Here is a 6,422-nt window from a genome sequence, read left to right on the forward strand (position 1 = left end):
TCCTTTGATCTGAAGTCATAAATAAAATTTGTTAAATGTATCTGATTATTTTGCCTGTTTTCACTAATATTCATCTTTTTATTTGAATATAATAGCATTTTGAAAGCATACTCTTGCCTGATTTTAGAATAGAGATAGAATGGAATCAGTTGCTGTTTTGAATTATGTTACACATAGCAGACAATATGTGAATTACATTTTAAAAATGCTGGTAGAAAATAATTGTTGAGTTTAAATAAATGACGATTTGGTTTCCAATCCAAATCTTTAGTAAGTCCATCCAGCATTCTGATTTGTTGATTTGTTACTTGGAAAATTAGAACTTTAATTTTCACCCAGTTTGCATGAGTTATATCATTAACAAATATTTTTGAGTGAATTGAACATACCTCTGAGAGAAGATTTATGGGAGAGTGCTTACAACCTAATTAATTTGCTGAATAAAATGGTTTCTAACCAGTGAATATGTACTCAAAGTTATTTAGCTTCTCACTTTTCCATCAATCATGTAATTGTCGAATGATCATTGGATCGAGAAATCTGTTCCAAAGCCTTATTATTTCTATCAAATACATATTGTAACAAAACCTTGGGCATATTGTCATGTTATATTGATTGTCATGTTATATTTGATTGTTATATTGTCATGTTATAATTGATTGTCATGTTATAATAAAAATGAAACAACAATAATTCAGGAGTAATAATATTCTTTTCTTTCTTCAAGGAAACTGCTTCGATTAGAATATTTTGGTGATCATATTATTTATTCTTAGCATCATCCATTATTGTGACCTATCATCTCTTGTTTTTCTGAGATCTTTGAATGTATCTCTGGGCTTAGATACTTCAAAGGAAAATTAATTGATGAAATTCTGTGATCTGCTCTTTAAAAAACCCCACCAAACCTCAAACCATATTATCAACTGTAGCCATTGAGATCATTTGACATTTGTTAAACATAAAAATGTAAATCAATGACATAGGGAAAGGGAGACCCAAATTCACCTGAACTTGGTGAAACCCAGTTTTTGAGAATTGAATGTAAAGAATTCTGAGCCTTCCAGAATTCACAAGTTGGAATTATGAGTTAGGAAAAGACTTTTGCTAGTCCCTACGACTGTAAATGGCAAACATATCAATTGTTCCAGAAAACAATTGAGGTTATTCACTAGGAAGTCAAACATTGAAGCAGAATCTTTAAAAATCAGTTTACACAATGGAAAGATGGAACTCACTGGAAAAGATGCTGATATAGTCCAATATTGCAGAGAAAAAGAAAATTGCCATCAAGAGAATAAGATGGATGGACAATATCATGGAGATAAAGAAGTTGGTCAATCCTTGAGAGATAATGGAGGAGAGAAGGAGTTGATCTACTGTGGTCTGAGACACAGAATGAGACACAACTATATAGCAATAACAATAACTTCCAAACAGCAATAGTATCATGGACAAAATAATTGAACAAACTTTTGAGAAATTTCATAAGACAAGATCCCCTCAACTAGTTACATTTACAAGTGGATCCTGGGCCGTGGGGTTTTTCTTTTTGGTTGTCATTTTGTTGATGGTATGTTTTTTTCTCTCTCTGTGTGTGGCTTTTTTTCATTTTTTTGAGAGGCAATTGCAGTTAAATGATTTGTGTAGGGTCACACAACTAGAAAATGTCTGAGGCTATGTGTAATGTGAGGAAGAATATTTGGAACATATGGAACTACTACCTTTGTATGAGTAATGTTAAAAGGGGGGAAAGTAGCAAGCAAAATGAAAATAATAGAGAACGTTTCCCCCTAGTACACGATCTCAGGCACACTTATTATCAAGAAAATAAAACTATACTTAGAATCACAAGAGGATGGTAATGTATGTTATAGAAAGTCTGGGCAAAAAAATGATTGATATTTGAGCTGAAAAGGAGATGATATGAGTGAGAGAGACCCTGTAACTATTCTACTTATTTAAGTAACAAATTCTTTCCAGAGACACTAAAATGTTTCACTTGAATCAATAGGAAAGAAATAGAAGCAACAAATAAATATTCCAAAGAGTTTGATTTAATTACAAAATTAAGAAAAAAAATGTGCTCCCCTTTGGTCATATTGTCTAAAGGAGGAATGGACTTTTTTGGGGGAGCCTGAATTTTTCCTCCTTAAAATGTTTCAAACAGAGACTTAGGAAGTGCTTGATGGAGACATTGGAGAAAGAACTCATTATTATTTCCATTTTATTTTAGTTTGACTCTCTAGAGTTTTCTAGATATGATATCAAATAATCTGCCAAAAGTGATAGAGGTACCTTGTCTTTTCCTTGGTCTTCAGGATAACCTTCATTCATTGGCCTTAATTCACTGAAACAGGGATGGGAAATTGTATGGGCTGAAAGATGAAAGAAAGGCTCTTCAATTTGTCCCAGAATTGGAGGTCTTGTGAATTATCTGACCTACACTATGACGATTTAGAATGAGCGAAACATGGAGATTATTCATGTGGTATGGTGTGGTCTTCACCACTCCTGGAAGTAAGGAGATCCCCTCACCTCAGCCACAGCACTTGCCAAATAAATTGCAAAGAACTGAGCTCCACAATTTCTAAATCTACAGAAGACAAAAGAAGTGTATCCTTCTGGCATGCGTGTGACTATATTGTTGGAACAGAGAAAGCCAGTATGTATGAGAATGTTTAGAGTGTTGGGTTACTGCAATTAGCTTCTGATAGATTTTCTTTAATGATTATCTAGGGACCAGACTTTTTATCTTTCCTGCATTTGATTTTTTAACTTTTCATATATTTTATTTGTTCTGGAAAAAAAAACTGCCCTTGGAAATACCACTCCTGTAACCAATGATCATCCTTCCAAATTCCACAAGGGACTTTGACATTTGCAAGGTCATGACCTTGGCCATTGTAAAGGATCTAAAATGGAACAGAGTTGGTGAAACTCTTTTTTGATGTAGACTCACAACCAGGAAGAGGTGAAAGAGAAAGAAATCCATGTTCATCAATTTGCTCTGACAGAGTAGAAATAAAAGCCTATTATGTGAGATAATTTCATTGTTTTCTCCCAGAATTCAATCATAAATGAAATAAAAAGGGACATCTATGAAGGAATAAGACACAGTATTTAAGTCATATGTTATTCCTACATCATCCATAGAAGAGATCACTATCAGGTTAATGTTGTAAGTACCATGTACTAAGGCCAAGAGTAGAAGAGACATGTAACCTTCCAAGAAAAATCTGGGTTTCTTTTAAGGCGTTATGTCTCTTTTGCTTCACATTGGAGTGTGATAGAGAGCATGGACCACAAAATATATTGCATTGTAAACATTAGAACTCAATTCTGTTATGTTTATGGCTTACATTGGTTAAGAAAACATACTTTGGTTAACCAAAGTCCTTCTGAGCATACAAAATATACCAATTTGGCAAGTCTTTATTTTGAACATCTGCAAGCAAATATTGAGTTTTAGAAAGTCTTTAGGAAAATATCTTCAGGATTCATACTGGGATTGAAGCTTTTTATAAAATCTGTAAAACCTGGAATCTCCATTTGGGTATGAGAAAATAGTGTTATACCATGGAAATAGCCAAAAAGTGCAATATTAGAAAATGAGGCAAAATGCCAAGAAGAGGTGGTGAATTATACCATCCCATAAATTGTAAAATCAACCAATATAATAGAAAATTGATGGAGTTTGTATCTCCATAGATGAAAATCACATTTGATGATGGTACCATTCATTCTAAAGTTTTGGAGCACTAGAATTTTTCATTAACTTTTAAATTTTAATGCACATTTCTTTATGAATCATGTTGGGAGAGAAAAATCAGAAAAAAAGGGAAAAATATTGGGGGAGGAAAAAAACATAGAAATAAGGATTGAACATAGCAAATGTGATGTACATTTAATCTCCCTAGTTCTTTTTCTAGATGGAGATGGCGTTTCTATCCAAAGGCTTTTGGTATTGCTTTAGATCACTGAACCAATGAGAAGAATCAAGTCTTATGTGGTTGATCATTGCACCTTCTTGCTGTTACAGGAATACAAAGTATTCCTGGTTTTGCTATATTTTTTCCTTTGAAAGTCACATGTCATACATTCCTGAACATCTCCTCTTTCAGATCAGTGAAGAAAATTTTCCTTCTTTTGTCATCTGAAAGAAACACTCCAACTCAATTCCAGTCAAATTTGATGGATTTCAGGTGAAGAGTGGATCCCCTGCTAGCTATCTGATAGACATATGGAGACAGGACCTTATCAATCAGGAGAAGATTTAAGGCATATCTGATCTAAATGAAAAAAAAAATGCTGAAAAAGGTAATTTGAGTTCCTTTAGATTAGGAAATTTTGTACATCAAATAATTCTCAGTGACTTTTACAGAACAAGTAATAAATAAATGCTTACTAATTTCAGTTTAGTGTTTCAGGTAATAAAATCAGGCTATTATGGAATGGGAACAATGAGAAGAAAATTCTGAAGATGTAGCTAACCAAGAATCTTTTCCCCAGTGTTTTCATCAACAATTACTTAGTTTTTTCTTGAAACTGTCTAATGAGAGAGAACTCTTTCAGCAAAAAAGGCCATTTCTTTATTAAGCCAATTCTATGGATTAGAATCTTTTATTTTAACAATTTAACTAAATCATTGTCTGTAGAACATTGACATTTTTTTCCCTGATGATTCCAGTAAAATATGCTTACTCTCCCCTGCATGATCCTATTGGTTCAGTATTTGAAAATAATTACGTCTTCTCCAACTCAGCTTCTCTAACTCAGCTTAAATAACAATAATTCATTTACCCAGATATTCTATGACATGAATTCTACTCTCATGATTTCAGGCAGAATGATATTTTCCTGATACCAAGAAGCTTAGTGCTTGGACTAAAAGGAAAAGCACTTTACCCAAGATTCAGCAACAGATGGCAGATAGACTCCTCATACTGAAATCTACTGTCGAGCTGGGCATTAAGCATTACCCCTTCCCAGTTAAGTGCTCTATAAGATAATTAATGACTCATTTCTCCATGCCTGGTTTGTAATTAGAAATATCCTCCAGTAGCAGACCTTCAGTTATCAGAATTTTTTGGTGGTGGGGGATTAAAGTTAAGAAAGTATCATATACAGAGTGTGTTTGACATATTCTTCAGCCCCAATTTTATAAGAATGAGATAAAGTAACTAGAATTGAACTCTAATTTTAATCAGGTCCCTAGTAACTAAATCAGCAAAGATATTATGATGTGGATGCCCAAACTTATGTCCTTATGACTTCAACACCATATATATGTATATAATAACAATTATATATTACATATATATATATATATATAATTCCTGTATTTCAGCAAATAAACTAAAATCTTTTATACTGTTTGTAGCCATATTGCAAGGAATTTCTCTTTCTAGGGCTTCCTACTTCATTTAGTTGGTAATAAATAAAAATGCTAATAATTTGTGTGGGTTAATGCATCTACTGCTACATTGCTGAAATGATTCATTTTTTTTCAGTTTGTTTTTAAGCTGATTATTTAGGAGAGAAACAAGATTAACCATGGCATGGGTCAATATGGCATGGTCAATACTAATCCTGGAAGTAAGGAGACCCCCTAACTCAATATCTCCTTCCAAAAAGATTGCAAAAAAGTGACTGCTACAGTTTTTAAATTTGTAGAATCCAAAGGATTTTTAGACTTTGGAATACTTGTGAATGCAAGGATGGAACAGAAGGAAGACAAGAGCTTTGAGAATGTGTGGATTGATGGATTAGTCAGATTAGCTTTACCTGCAATCACCTTCACATCAAGACCACAAAAATCATACCCATTTCCCTTTTTCTCAAAGAAATGTGGAGCCAATAGATCCAGGTCCCAGGTTTTTCTCTCAGTCCAAAAACTGTAAAAATCCCTACCCCAATTTTCTGCTTTCCTTTTAATCTTGACTACATTAACTTTATCTGTACAAAATTTTTGTAACATAACATAATCTAAATGATCCAGTTTATACCTTTATTCTCTATCTTTATTCATAAACTGTTTCCCTATGCATAAGGCTGATAAATATTATGTTTCATGTTCTTCTAATTAATAATAAAACTCTACTTCTGCATTAGTCACCTAAACAGGGATGATTTTCACCTGTCAAAGGCACCCTTACCCAAAGAGATTTAAAATTTCATTGATGTCCATGCTTTTGTCTTTGGTTACTAAGAGAGACCATGGGCCATCAATTTCATGAATGCTTGCTAACTTAATTAATAAATTGATCATGAATAATTCAGAAATTCAATTCTCTGACTTTTCATTCAATTCACATGTGACACATTTTTACCTTCTAGAATCCTTAATTGCCTGTGGGAGATAATTGCTCTATTGCACCTATGATTTCCAGGACTGAGGTAACAGGCAAGACTTGTAAGGG

This window comes from Sarcophilus harrisii, chromosome 6 (assembly GCF_902635505.1).
Source record: "Sarcophilus harrisii chromosome 6, mSarHar1.11, whole genome shotgun sequence".
Classification (NCBI taxonomy): Eukaryota; Metazoa; Chordata; class Mammalia; order Dasyuromorphia; family Dasyuridae; genus Sarcophilus; species Sarcophilus harrisii.